We start from the raw sequence: 16,797 nt of genomic DNA, 5'->3' as shown, positions 1-16,797 counted from the left end.
CGTTATTTTACAATTTATTTACTCACGTCTTTTACATGTATACAATGTTTAACGTAAGCTGATCAGAAATACAATAATGAATTTAAGAAGGTACAATAATAGTTATCGTTGAGAGTTGTTGTACATTGAAGTAATAGTTGTTCGATAAATACATATAATAATAATAGTACAGAAAAGGTACTTAAGGTACTATAAAAGTAGTTGCGGAACAATATTTAATAACATTTTTAATGTTAGTAAAATAAATATAAATTTATTATACAGAACATAGCTTAACATCACTACAACAATAAACAGAACAGTTTGTTGTAAAGCAAATTTGTAATCAACAGACATTTAATATGCCTGATTGGGTGTTTTATAGAACATATAAAAATTAATATAAGTAAAGTGGGCATGTAAGTAAAAATAAAATTTAAGAGATCAGTTACAAAAAATCTAATATGTTGATTTTTAGTCACTGAGTGGTGGCGGTAAACATCGATTGAACTATACTTAATACATAGTCTGTGTAGCCTCTGAATTGGCGAATTTTCGATATAAATACTAGCAGACTTTGGAACATTATAGGGAGCAGTCTGTTTTTTCTTTCGCGTAGGTAAATGCAAAGTAATAAGGTCCGTTAAATCCATGGCGTCTAATTTCCATTCGCTATCTTGAAGAGACAAAATAAATCAGTCGTTGTGCGCCTTGATGATAAGTCGGTCAAATTTAGTAAGTCCATTAAAAAGGTGTTATTAGGATCTTCGACTGGAATTCCTAATTTATAATTAATAAATCTTAGAAATTTATTCTGCACTCTCTCGATTTTTAGTTTGTGAATCTTACACAATGGAGTCAAGATTGCCTAATTATACTCTAGATTGCTTCTCACCAACCTGCGAATAGTAATTTAATTGAATAAATTATTTTTAAATCGAAAATTGAAGAATGAGAAGCAATAGTTAATTTACAAAAAAATAATACCGTGATCCTTAATTTCCTCTGCTCTTTTTAGAATAATGTTATTGATGGTATATTGATGCATGATAGGGTTTTTGTTACGGGCAAAAGTATATTTGACATTTTTCAATATTTAGGAATAGTCCATAACGGGTGCACCACTCTTGTAGTCTCACAATATGTAGCTGTAATACATAACAGTCATTGAGATTAGTAAAGGTTTTGTAATTTTAAGATCATCAGCAAATAGGAGTATCATACATCCATCAAAAACGGTAGTTACGTCGTTGATAAAAAAAGGAAAACAATAATGAGCTAGGATTCCCTCACCAAACACAAGAGCCTTGTCTCTTTATGGTGAGGAAAAGCTATTATTATTTACCTTGATAACACTGTATATTATGTATAATTGTATATTTATTGTAAAAAACATACAAATATTAAATTAAAAAAAAAAAAAAAAAAGTAAATATTCGTCCCAAATGAGAAACTGGTGTGAAAAGTGTGAATAAAGTTGAACTGATATTTTTCTTTTGTGTAGATAACTTTAAAGCCATCTTAAATTATTCCCTGTTATTCCAATAGTATTTTTAATTAAAATTTATTGTGAGACTTTTCAAAAGCCTTACTAAAGTCGGTGTACAACTACGTCCGTTTGATGACGTTTTTATATAGTATTAAATAAATACTCCTTAATAAATTATATAGTTTGTTAGAGTAGAAATATTTGCGATGAAACCATGTATACGGTGCGAGATTATTTTTTTGATCTCAGGCGAGAGTTTAGAGAGCAGAGCAAATTCAAATAATCGGGATTGACGACTGAATACATATAGGTCTACAGTTAGAGATATCCGATTTATTACCTTTCTTAAAGATTGGAGACAAGAAGCTTGTTTTACATTTTTTGGAAAGGTGCCGACTTTTAGAGATAAGTTAAAAAGTTCAGTAAAAGGATAAGTCAGGACATTTTGATAAGGTGATTGGAGGTAGGTTATCAGGACCAGCCGATTGTAATATGAAAGGATTTTAACATGTCCTTATCTGTGGCGTGTATTTACTACACATTGCTTCTAATAACTTTAATAATTCTATAAATATAATAATTTCTGCGTTCAGATTTTAGGTATTCCTCCGTTGTACATTTATGCTCGGAATTAAAAAATAAAATTTTACATACTTTTCAAATTCAATTAAAAATCAGAGATTTTTGTTAAAAATCGGAAACAAATACACCAATACAATCAACCGTGTGATACTGCTACGAGAAGAGTGTGTGAGGAAATGACACGCTATTGATGTCCCGCTTTAGTTCGCTATGCGAAATTATGAGAAATCCACACGACCGCAGTTGTATTTTGACTTAGACCATCGATACCTACGACCTCATAGCTGTGTGTGTGCTAGCCGCCAACCAGTCGGTCGCGTACCGTCGTTAGATGTGGACCCCTCCCACGTTTTTTTAGCATCTGCTGATGGGGTTTTCATGTTTTCAACAATTAAATTACAATTATTATCACTTTTGTTCATATTTTTCCGATATTAAATCGCTTATTTTGAGATGTGTAGGTATTGCTACACAGCACCGGAACGCGTGGATTTTTTTAGCACAGTAAGGGAAAGGTTAAATAAAGTTAAAATATCACTTTCTTCGAATATGCATTGATATAGTAATTAAAATAAGTTCCAAAGTGAAAAATACTCTCATTATCGCTTGGCTTGAAGGACACAATTGAAACGTTAATTTAAATGATTTTGGCCGTGTTCGGAGACCATATCGTATTGGACAGGTACCTCACAGCTTTCACTTCCCTATATACTTCCCCTTACCTCTTTTTTCAGCTTCTCAACTTACCCTTATTGCTACACAAGGTTACGAAAGGTTGGGACGCTGGTGTGATATTCACAAAAACATAATTTTAAGTTTTGTGATGGAGTTTGGGTGTTTCCGGCAAAGATACGATTCGTGGTAGCGGTACCTACCTCCCTGGCCTACGAGATATATATATATATATATACCGTCCGTGGCTTGATATTAAATCACTCTGGTACTGTACTCGCTGAGATACAGTCTTAATACACTGGCTGTGATAATACTAAAATACTCTTTAACTATTGCCCGCCATCCAGATCAAAGTATACCACAAGTTAGACAAATGTTTGCGTCCCGAACATCAATTTTTTTAGATATGCTAAGGAACTAACTGGCTGTCTGAGTACTCTCCGGCTTTTGCAAGCATTCCTTCTTTATATCTGGGAGTACTAAATCTATATCCGTATACGGCATTTCACCTCCACTTTCTTCCTGGAGCTCTGTATCCTTCTTGATGCCAACAGTATCTGGATTTAGTAGATCCATGGCACTGCTGTGGTAGGATTTGGTAACTGGCACAAGCCAAAACAAATATACCTGAAACAGAACATAGTTATAACGGAACTCCAGTTTGAATGATCTTTAAAAGTTTTGTTTCGCTTGGAATATTCTGTCAAAACAATGATATCGTATGCATAACGCAAATAAGGATATAGTTATTATGACTATCTTGACCTTGAAGTTGACATTTTAAAACGTTTTATAGAATCGTTGTCAATCGTCGGATAACTCAACATATACTATAAACATATCTAAAGTTGAACCGCTATACAATTTATTGGGTCCACCATTCGGCTTCCAACAGTACAATGACTATCGATATTTGAAAGGCTTTCGAAACACTTATATTAAAATAGGTAAACGTCTAATATACTGATCAGGTTCCTCAAACAAAACGCCAGTAGATTTCCTAACTTGGGTGTACTGATTGGGGTAAGATAAGCAAGTCGCGTTAGATACAGCGCGGTTGTGCATTTGAGCCTGCCATAGCCCAAATTAAAGATCAATGATCGCTCAGTTTCATTTATTTTAACGCCGCTACCAAAATGAGTAGCGTGATATAAGCATAGGTACTTACCAATAGCTATTAGAAGCCTGTGATTAAAAACTAAACGGCGTGGGTTAAACAGTTTACAGGATATTACGTAGATTTCGAGTTTGGAATCAGGATGAAACAATTGCCAGTGAAGAAACATGTGTCAAAAAATATGTTAGTTGTACACAGACAATAACGAAGTCATAGACAATTATTATTTATTTATTGACCCTTTCAAACATTGAGTTTCAAGTATTTATTTTGCAAGAACTTTAAAAAACATACATTGCAAAAGCGATAGAGAGAATTACAAACTGTAATGTTTTCATATGACGGGCGTGTAGGTAAATTGTTACGGTGTACCGTTCAGTACTTTCAACACTTTTTTTCAGTTTGCAATGTTTTATGGGTACTTTTATGATAAACATTATTATTTCTAAATCATAAAATTGTTGTAATTTAGATTCGTGGCTAACGAATTTTTAGATTTTTCTTGGTGATAATAAAAACACGTCGGGACTTTAAAAGTTCGATTATTCTGCATGGTGTACAGTGTATAATTGGTTTTCCGTTGAAATCCAAGACAAGAGAGACAAAATGGGCAACGTATGTTCTTTTTACACTACCATTCATGCTGTCTCCCTCAGTCACGCGGTCTCTTTCATATTCGCAAACCCACGATCACTACATTCCTCCACACTTAAACTAACATGATTATCTTACTACTAATTATAATACACTTTTTTATTTACATACATAAATTGAGCAGGCAGAAAACCTTCCAGAGTTTATTATAATTGCAATGTTTTGTTGGAAACAGCCTTAGGTGAAAACCGATTTTTTTAATTTATTCTGTATTAAATCGACTATAAGTATATATAGACAGTGTCCTCCAGTCCTTACACTATATAATATATTGTAGATCTAGCAGATTGCTCCATGTGACCAGCTACTAACCCCGTCAACACACAGAAGCAATTAGATGCCGCGGCCGCCCTGATGAACAAACCTCCTAAGCCATCTACCAGCACAAACACCGGCTCCAGCTCAACCGGTCCTGATCCACAACATGACAGCTCCAGGACGATTGGCAAGAATAAACGCAAAGAAATAGGAGTCAGTGTTATTAAGTGATAAATTATTTATTTTTTCTACAGATGAACAGTTTTTTTTTAATTTTGCTAGCTCGATGGACAATTTGTAATAATCTTGGGTAGGTACTTTATAAAAAATTCAAAACCACTTTAAATAATGTGGTATGATATAATTTTTAATTAATTATAACAATGGATACAGGCACACTTATATGTAGTTCTAATGTAGATATACTATTACTAATATTAATTTGGCCTACTTAGTTAGATAATTTGAACTCAGTTTAAGTTTTTGTACTGTTCTGATTCAAATCATTTATATATAAGTGGTTACATTACTTATAAAATGATCTTTATAGCTTAAGAGGAATATAAAAGCTAAAAATATTTTTGTTCTTTCAACTTCCAAAAAATAATCGAGCTACTCGTATCGTAAAAAATATTTGTTTTGTCCGCGCGAAGCAATGAATTGTAAAATAATAGAGTCGCCGTGCAGTAGGTCCCTGCAATAGGTAGAAAGCGCCCGGAAGGATCTCCTTATGTTGACCCTGCCGCACGCTCGCTAAAACCCTTTTTAACTTGTAGACGCATACTACCGGAGTTTTTGTAGAGAACAGCAGTCATAAAAGCGCTGACTTTCAACTGCCAATAATTCCCCAACTTTAGGGATTACTGATGCATTTTTATTTTTATTTTTATATGCTGTATTTTTAATGTTTTTTTTGTAGATACATTAATATGAATAATCATTGAAAATAACAAGAGCAGTATTAAAATTATATCTATTCAAAATGTACAATAACACACTTCAAGCACAAAATCCAATTCGAGGAAATGGATTTTGTTTTAACCCTCCGTCGGGCGCAGCCGGCCTCAGAGGCCAGCGAAAGACATTTTTCCCTCTTCAATTCTCAAAGGCGGCCCCCCGCCCCTTCCCTCATTTTACTCACCTAACTTTAGGAACCTCACACGGTGCCCGTCTTCAGTCAGTCGTCGGTCTTTATTCAGCTCACTTACACCCTCCCTGGCTTCACAGGCCGCCCGCGCCCGATTACGTCACAATTTTGAAGGTGGGTTTTTTAAGGATGTTTTTATGTGCAGTTGTTCATTATACTCAATTATGCTTGTTCTGTATGAAATTTATCAGCATCTTGAGAAATAAGTGCTGTAATGGACATTGGCCTTTCAGGCAGGGTGCGCCCGATTGAATTATAATTTCAGTTTTTCTCTTTTCTGGCATTTTATATACATATGTTTCTGCCGAAATGGCTAGAAAATATGATCTCTCTCAACGCAATGATGTTGATTATTGGGTGAAGTTTCTTCTAGATGATGATGCTTCTGAAGATCCAGCTTTGGTTGAAGATTTAGGCGATGAGAGCGATATCGGATAACTAGCTCGGCGAAGTCTGAATACAAGTGGAATGCCGTTTCAGTTGAAAATTCGCTTGAAAAGGTTTTTTCCTCACGAGAAAAAAAAACCCACATCCCCTACAACACCTCCCAAAAGGCGAAGTGTGGAATATGCGTGTTTGAATTAGGATTTAGGAGGATGACGAATTAAGAATGTTTAGGTTGTCATCAACCGATCTGTTTACTCCACGTAAACGCGCTGTGCCAAACTTGTTTTTCGGCTGCTGATTTGGGAACCTCATCGTCCGTATCTGGCTACGGCTGTAGTCAATAGAGACTACCACCTACCTTACCTTTAAATTTTTATTACTTTAAAACTTTTATTACTTTTATGGAGCTCGGTTTGACCAATTATTTTGAACAGTGTTTTCGAAAAATTGTTTAGTTTGATTATTTTAGTTTATGGTTGGTAATGTTTAATAAACTGGTTATTCTGTGTTATCTTTGGTTTAATTCCATTCTATAGATCCTAGTAAAGACTACCCGACAAGTATTTTGTATGAGAATTAATAAAGTGGAAGATGGGGGCTAAAAATATATAGGTGGTGCCCTCAGGCCGGGTGCGCCCGATTTCGGTTCGCCCATAGGTGCGCCTGACGGAGGGTTAAACAGCTATGTTTTTATTTATTATTTTTTTGGTAAACTAATGTTTAAGACAAGATTTTTTATGCATAGCACAAAGGGTAACAATTATTTTATAAGCAATAATTATTAGCCTGAAACACTCATCCACATTGAAAAATCTCCATAACGGATAAAATAAAGTTGGTTGTTTTTAGGAGAAAAAAATGTAACAAGCAGTAATTGTTGAATGTAGTATATATTGAATTATTTCGCGGATAAGAGATAAGCCGCCATAGCTCAGTGGTCAGAGCTGTCGACCGAAAATCAAAAGGACACGGTTTAAAGTCCCGTTGGCGTCATGTATCTTTTATCAGGAGATTTTTCAATGTGCATGAGTGTTGCAGGCTAATAATTATTGCTTATAAAATAATAGGTATGTTTTTTAAATACTACATACATTTTTTGAGATTTTCGATTTATTTGTCACCACACTCCAACTTTATTTTTTTAATCTGAAAATAAGCCTACTTTTGCAACAGGACTCCATGAACTGAAGTTATAGTCAGTGTTTAGCCATTGAGTGATCTTTTATTTGTAAAAATGTATGTATTTACAATATATTTTCTATTTTCATTTCCGTACAAATCATTACAAAACAAACAAAACAACTTTCGCATCTCCGATGCGACAGGTGGAAGCATGGGTTATCCGTTCTACGGGTTTAAAAACAGTTTCCTTTTGATAAAATATTTTTCCACACAAAGGACACAAAGTATATAATTGGTTCAAATTATTTCAATACACACGCACATATATATATATATATATATATATATATATATAAATTTTATAAGTGAAAACCCTTTCAAACTTAGTTGCATAGTTTAGAGGAAATAAGCGCACAAACAGAGAACCATGGATGTTATACTCTAACGAGACACCAATGTATAGTCACGATTACTAATTTACTAAAAGTTTATCAGGAAACGTCCTGTTATCCAGTTTTTAAGCGACTAATGGAAAATAGCCTTAATTATCCAAATCTTAAAAAATAATTTCACAAACTATCTAGATATATCTAAATTACCGATTCTAAGTACAGTTTGGGAAAAATTGTTAACTATCAAATTATATTCTACTAAAGATATTCGACCTTTTTATAGAATGTTATAAGTAGGAGATATGCATGATAAAACTTGATTACGTTCTTCATACGATCGATTGCATGGAATTGTCCGATCTCCTCAGGATGTTTAGAAAAAGTCAAATATTTTGTTTTACTGATTTAAAGTGGAGTGAGTCAAAATGTGATTCGTCAGATGCTGCTTTTGAGAACATGAATAGTTGCACTCGGAACATGAAAGAGATATTTTTACAGTGTGAGCATGTGGCTTGAAAGACTTCTCTTTTGAAAAAATGAATAGTTGCACAAAGTACATGAAAAAGGTTTTTCTACAATGTGAATCAGAATATGCCTTTTCTTTTGAGAAAATGAATAGTCGCACTCGGAACATGAAAAGGGTAGTTTTGAGGTATGAGTAAGCATGTGGCTCATCAGACTGCCTTTTTGAGAAAATGAATAGTTACACACGGAACATGAAAAAGGTTTTTCTCCATTGTGATTCAGCATGTGACTCTTCAGTCTGCCCTTTTGAGAACATGAATAGCTGCACACAGAACATGAAAAAGGTTTTTCTCCACTGTGAGTTCGCATGTGTGCCGTCAAATTTCCCTTCATAGTGCACGAATAATTGCACTCAGAGCATTTAAAAGGTTTTTCTCCACTGTGACTTCGCATGTTTACCGCCGAATTTCCCTTTACATTACACGAATAGATGCATTCAGAGCATTTATACGGTTTTTCTCCACTGTGAGACAGCATGTGTCTCGTCAGATTGCTTTTATGAGAAAATGAATAATTGCACTCGGAACATGAGAAAGGTTTTTTTCCACAGTGAGTCTTCATGTGGCTAGTCAATTCTGTCTTTCGAGAACATGAATAGTTGCACTCGTAACACGAAAAGATTTTTTCTCCACTGTTAGTCTGCGGTTTTACATCGGCTTTACCTGGTGTCTGGGTAATTCTTTCAAAGTGTTCTAAGCATTCCTTTTTAACATCTTGCAGGTCTATGTCAATTTCCATGTAAGGAAAATCCCCTTCATCTTCTGATCGGGGTCCTAGTTCTGCCTTGATGGTAACAGTCTCCATTCGTCATTAATGCCACCTATAAAATAATAAGAATGTTGAACATCGAAAAACAACAGAAGGTATTTTTTGAACGATTGAAGATAGCATTGATTAACAATGTAGAAGCGTTAATTTAGATAGGAGACTTGAAGGTTAATTTAAGAAAGAGGAATGACCTAAAAGTTCTGCTTCATGGACCGATGCTTCAAGAACGTAAAATTATTTGCTCTTGAGCACCTTCCGCCTAGCAAATCCCACTTTTTACTTCTTAAGATACGCTTAGAATCGCCCGGGTTAACACACATAAAGCAAAAGATATAAAATAACTACAAATATACACAAAATATTCATAGTTATATTCCTATGAACACAATTCTCAAATGAAACGTGGCTAAAATGGCTTTGGCTTTTTTTTTTAAAGCCAGGTGCTTCTCACGTTCCACTTCTCTACCTCCTTCCATCCCTTCTACCATCAGCCTTACAAATACTCAAATTGCTCCACATTAAAGGGAGCAGTTTTGACTTTGGTGCGGAATTCACAAAAACAATTCATGAAGTTTAAAGTGTGATGTAGTTTGGCTGTTTCCGGCAAAGACACATTTTATGTGAAAATACCAAATATAATGCCGGCAAGAGAGGACAATTCAAAACGAACTGGGATTTTCTGGGAACTAAAATCTTTTTTTTTTACATATGCAATGCAACTAACTGGCAGTCCGAGAAGTCTCCGCACTTTGCCAACATTCCATCTTTACATCCGGGACGTCAAAATCCATATCCGTATATGGTATTTCACCTCCACCGTCTTCTTGGGGCCCTGGTTCCGTCTTTATGGAAACTGTATCCGTCTTGGATCTATATCCATGGAGCTGCTGTAATAGGATTTGGTAATTAGTACAAGCCCATACAAATAAACCAGAAAAAGAACATTGTTGTTGAGCAGCGTCCTCGTGTGGAGTCCAGAAGCCTCCAGTCAGTTTGTAAGGCTGATCGGTTGTGTAGGCTTCTTTCGTTTCACGCAAGGATTAGCGTGCCGTTGAGATGGATGGAGGTTCGCTTCTCAGTAAAACACTTGTGTTTTTGTTGATGCGTTTAATATGTCACAAAGAAGAGGGTAGACATTTAAACTTGGAGAGAGAGAAGCTAGAGTTGGTTGATAAAGAATGTTGAAGAATGTTAATTGTAGAATTGCTGTAGAATGATCACACCAAGCTATTTATAAACAATACACGAATATTTGACGTGACTACAGACACAAGATATTATAGATGCGAAATTAATGACAATATTACACTATGACGTGCCATAGACAAAAAGATTTGACATAAAAGGTGGCACAGACAGAAAAGGATAATGTAAAAGGCTCTACACATCGAGATTATAATATGAAAAAGTGAAAGAGTTTAGGCTTGACTGAATTGACTGAATTTAAATATAAAGCAGGACAATCACAAGATACGACACGCAACAGTTGTAACAGAACTATTATTTGAATGTGCTCGGAATATTCTTTTAAAACGATAATATTGTATGCAAAACGCATAATTGGAAATAAGGATATAAGAACTGTGACTATCTTGACCTTGAAGTCGACATTTAAAATCGGTTGAGAGAATTGTCGTCAATCGTCGGATTACTCAATATATACTATATCCATATCTCAAGTTAAAACAGTATACCTTTCATTGGGTCCGCCATTATACTTTTAACAGAATATTGGTTATTGATATTAGAAATGCCTGAAAAATGGCAGACGTCTAATTGACAGTTTAAAGTTACTCAAACAAAACGACACTGGAGTTCGTATCTTAGGTTTCGATCGGCGAAAGTTACGATAAGTTGCGTTAGAGACAGCGCAGTTGTGCATTTGAGTATTCCATAGCACAAATTAGGACAGTGGTTCAGTTCGATTTGGAATAATGGTCGCTACCAAAATGAATAGCGATGATTATAAGATTCAGTACTTACCAACAACAGTCACAAAAATGGGATTATAAATTTAACTGCGTGGGCTGAACAGTTTAAGGAATATAATGTTTTTTGATGTATAGAGATTAAAAACAGGATGAAATCATTAGCAGTAAGAAAGGGGTACGTCAAAAAAATATTATTGTTTTCATAGACATTAAACAATAATTAAGTCATAGACATTTATTCTAGTCAATCTATATATATTTTGCTTAAACCGCATTTAAGAAATTAATTACAAGAGCAATTGTGAAAATGACAAGAAAAATTGTTGGCGTAAAAAATATCGACTTGCTTGCTCCACAATACAACTTAAACAGTTAGTATTGCCCTGGAACATTCGGGCGGGCCTGCGACATCACAAACAATCATCGTATTCTTTTTGGAAGATAAACAACCAAGCCTGACATGTTACATTTGATATTTTTATTTTTATTTAATGCTCTCTGCCTTCCCCTGCGAGAAAACATCGTGATGGTCAGTTGTTCGTCAAAAATAAAAATAACTGAAATGAAAACATCTTCCTCGGGTCAAAAATGCATCTGGCTGCTAAAAGATTACACGAAATAGCCTACAGATAAAACCATAGAAAAAATTGTTGCGTGCCACGAAAACGTAAAGAAGTTGGAAGGTCGTTAGGATTTAGATTGTAGGTATTTTGTTAAGTTATAAATAAATATATACACTTAAAATGAAATAGACATTGGAAGCACCTTGCTATTCAGATTTGATCACTAAACACGGCCAAAGCCTTTTAAATCAACGTTTCAATTGTGTCCTTATAGCTGGGCGATATTGAGACTACTTTCCACAATGGAAACAAATATTTTTTAAATTACTAAATTGTGAAATAACGCGAATTAATCACATTAAATTTACTTGCGCACGCCGGGATTTGAACCAGCGAAGGCTGTCAATAACAAGACCAGTATATTTAATTTCTAGTTGTCTTTATATTGTTTTTGCTAGTATAACTTTGTTTTGCAGGTAAAATTATTATAAGGATTTCACCATCAAGGTGGAACTTGGACCCGGTGAAGAAGATAAACGAAGATTTACTTAATGTAGCCGGATATCCATTATCCTTAATAGAACTACAAAAATGCTAGCTCCAATCTTTGGACAAGTATATTTTACATCATGTTCGATATTTTTTCCAAGGAAAACCGTTTTTTGTGAAGTGAATGATAAGTTTGGATAAATATTATCTACCGTTGTACCAATGCCATTTCTTAAATACCACCTGGAGTTTGTTTTATGTAGTAATATACGTTTTTTCCTAATAATGTGAATTGTAATCATTGAAATTAAATATGTGAAACATAATATATATAATCCCCGTAAGAATAGAAAGTAAGTAAGAATCCCACTTGCGACCGTTCCCTTTTTATTTTCTGTGTCTGTTCAATAATTTTTTTTTGGAGAGTTGTTGATGTTATCTTCAGTGAAGTGATTAAGTATAAATAAGAACCCCCCTAATGTGTGTCCTTGTCTTTATGTTCCTGCTTTCCATTGTAAACTTTTTCCTCTAATAATTTCCATACCAAATAAATTAGGTAGAAATATTTTTGTAACATATAATGTAATTTATTATGTTCCTGCTATCTTTTACTTCGCTTTATATATTTTCCCTCTAATCAGTTCTATAATGAATAAGTGATAAATATATTTGTAACTATTATAACTACCATGTATTTTTCCGTGGTTTGAGTGCTTGATCTTTTAACAAAAGTGTGTTTATCTGAAGTGACCAGTTAAGTATGTTTTTCTGTACCTGTTTGTAAATAATAAGTATGTTTTTCTGAATCTGTTTAAAGATAATATATTTGGATTAAAACTGGGAATTCGTTATCAATTTTACAGAGTACCCTTGAGGTGATTTTGTACAAAAACGGCAACTTAAAAACAATTATTATTTAATCGCAATAACGCACCAATACTTATAAAAAGGTTTAACATAAAAAGTTTTATATTTTTTTCATGGAAGAATATACTTGAACCTTCTTTATATAATATGGTGTAAAGCTTGTATCCACCTTCCGACTCCGTCATCTCCCCAATGTCGAATTCCACAAACACATGCACAAAATCAATGTTTTTTTTTAAAGTAATGCCAACATATTAAAAATTATTGACAGCTATATTTTTTTTTAAATGTGTAATAATTTACAAAACTCATAGTGTAACGCTGTGTTACAGGATGGCATGACGAAGATCTTTTTAGCATGGTATGGTAAAGGTTAATAACGCCATAACTCGTGTCATACTATGCCGAGCCAGTAAGTCCGTTCTGCTATGTGGGATATGTATAGCAAATCATTGTGCCTTCCCTAGCTGTAATTGTTTGGCACGAATAACTTAAAGCATTCCAGGAGATATTTATTTATTTATTTATTTACGCCCTAATGGGCTTTTACAAAAGTAGTTAACAAGTAATACAGTTGTCTTACATAGTTTACAATAAATTATGATTTTTGATTAAATTAATGTAAATTCAAATTAATAGTGTGGATTACGGAAAGCTTAATATTTATTAAGGAACATAACATATACATATAAATACAAAAGTGTATTCACTACAGAGTTGTGAATTCATACATCTCAGTAAAATGATTAAAAAGATTTCGTTTTATATCTAATACGGAATCTTTAAACATGTCTACAATATTCCCAAATTTATTGCCAAAATGATGTAGTATATTTATAGGTGTATGAGCTACATAGTTGGTTTTAAAATTGTCACAGAAAAATGTAGCACTTTGCCTCGTATTTCTAGTCGGTACGTAAAATTTTATTTTGGCGAGAATTTCAGGGTTGTCAATGGAATTATTAATAATTTTATTTAAAAGTACAAGGTCAGAGATGATCCGCCTATCTGATAGCGTTATTAAGTTAAGTTGTTTCATCAAAAGAAAATAGTTAATATTTTGAATTGGAATATTCAGTTTAAATTTAATAAATCTTAGAAATTTGTGCTGTACCCTTTCAATATTGTCAGAATGCGTTTTATACAATGGGGACCAAATAGGCGAATTATACTCTAATCACTTGCCGTTCTGCATATGAAACCAAGCATTTTTATAGCTCTCTTTGTTATATCATTTACATGCAGAGTGAATGTTAACTTTTCATCAAATATAACACCCAAGTCCCTGATCTGAGCGACTGATGTCAAAAGTACATTATTTAAAGAATATTCATAAGTAACATTACTTTGGATTTTACGAAAATATAATTATAAAAATATATTTGCATATTCACTGTTACCAACAGACAAGCGCCCAAACTTGCCTTCTTTTTTATGGCTGTTTACACAATTAATAAACATTTATGGCGTACCTATTTTTTTATAATACCAGAATATAGCGTGAAATTCAAAGGCTTCATACACTTGGAAACAAATATAGTTCAATCGATGTCTATCATTTCCAATCGGTTTCCAAATTTAAAACCAAAATATTAGAACTTTTAAAATAAAACAATAAACATCTAGCTATTGCACCTCTTATTGAATTATTTCCTCAAGATCACCAAAACAGGCTTATACCTACAAACTATCATGTTTAGTTTTTGGGGTGTTATGCCGTGTTGCGCTAACTCCTTCTTTAGCCGACGTTTCTGACAGCGTTGCAGTGTCCATCATCAGGGCATCAGGATCTGCCCTGATGATGGACACTGCAACGCTGTCCGAAACGTCGGCTAAAGAAGGAGTTAGCGCAACACGGCATAACACCCCAAAAACAAACAACAAAAATGCTTTTGGCCGTGAGAATCTAAAAACTTACCTATCATGTTTAGATTTGCTTTTTGATTGGTTTTATATGTCTAATGGTGAATGTTATATTATTGCTTTACTATTCTATATTTACAATCTGCACAATATATTTTTTATATAAACTATGTAAAATGGCTGACTAATCGCCCTCGATTTAGCAGGCCACTACAACCAGTCAAACGCAGTATATTTGTTAACAATACTGCCAATAATAATTATTTCGTTAGCTTTCTTACTCAAAGGCCTCATACACTATGTGTCGTATTGTATCATGTTACTGCTGCCACTACCTAGCATTTACATATAAACTTTACATTTCTTATGAACTAAGTTAAGTCTGTATAACTTAGGAGTGGGAATTTTCTTATTTTTGTACTATTTACTTGCTGTAATAATATGTCAAATGGAAATGGTTATATGTATTTTTGCTATTACTTTTGTGAACTTGCAGTCTTCAGAATATTATTTTTTATTAACTATGTATGTAAAAGCTAAATGGGCGAATAAATTAATAAATAAAAGACATAAAATGCTCACCCGCTGAAATTACGTACGGAAGAACACTTAGGCTACCATCTGATTTCTTCACCACAACCCCCCGCGAAGAACCCGACATCTACGTCGGACGCCATCAAAAAAGGTTTGATGAGATGAAACCCATCCCCGCTAGTAATCACAGCACTGGAAAATTTTTCATCCACAAGGATTTACCGCACTCGTTACACGTTTTCCTACGCACTGATGCCGTAAGGAAACCGCTTCAAAGCCCCTACGAAGGACCCTACGAAGTCAAAGAACGTGACGATAAAACTTATGTTATCATGGTCGACGGTAAACCAAAAAGAGTCTCAATAGATCGACTTAAACCTGCATTCTTCCAAAACTCGGAAGAAATTCCACCAAGAATAATCAGCACACAGCCTCCAATAACAAAAACGACAACTAGATTCGGAAGACATGTCTATTTCCCGGATAGATATCAAGCGCAGTAATAATTTGGCAATACCACGATGAAGGCACAGTAATTATTAAAAAAAACTAACCAGAAACCTTATATTGACGTATTCATGGATTTCACAAATTCCTATCGCAAATTTCAGACAATCTAATAAATTACTGTTACTAAAAAAATAAAACAAACTAAAATTTTATTCAGTACTGCACATATCTAGGTAGTCAACAACTAAATTCTTCATTATTTAAATATTTACAATCGCATGTACTCTGTCAAAAGTGCATCAGTAGTTAACTGTCAAAACTAGCGTATTTTAAATCATTGTAAATATTCATAGTAAACACGGGTAGCTTAGTACCACTCTAGGTACATAGCGACAAGCGACCGCCGTTCAACAACAACTACCACTAACTAACTAACCTACTTACTACGGCGAATAAAAATTCGTACGGCCAAATATCATTCAACGCCACTCATAGGTACATAGTTACTGTGCAGTGTCGGCGTTGAGTCACTATTATTATTTATAATTGTTATTATTTTCCTTTTGTAAACCGAGTAATAATGCACAGTATGTACATTATATTATAATTTAACATCCTAGTTAAACAAAAACTTTACTTTCATTTCTCATATGTTATAGGGTAAAGATTTGATTAATGTACAATATAGTAAATAAAACTGAACTTTTATTTTATAATTTTTCATGACATTATAGAAACTTTTTTATGTGAACATCATACATTGTGACAAATTAAAAGTGTTCATAAATATTGTATTGTACATTCCACCAATATTGCTAAAAAAATGCTCTAATACATTATCTAAACCACTCACATTACTATTTAACCGTCTGTTGTCCCTTGGACATTTTCCAGACCGCTGGAAATCTAGCTTCATTACACCGATCCACAAAAAAGGAGACGATACTGACATAGCTAATTATCGCCCCATTTGTATACAGTCAGTACTGCCAAAGCTTTTTGAAT

This window comes from Hesperophylax consimilis, chromosome 17, assembly GCF_061612785.1.
Source record: "Hesperophylax consimilis isolate HC1 chromosome 17, BYU_Hcon_1.0, whole genome shotgun sequence".
Lineage (NCBI taxonomy): Eukaryota > Metazoa > Arthropoda > Insecta > Trichoptera > Limnephilidae > Hesperophylax > Hesperophylax consimilis.
The sequence above is the reverse complement of the archived record's forward strand: the minus strand, read 5'-3'. Positions refer to the sequence as shown.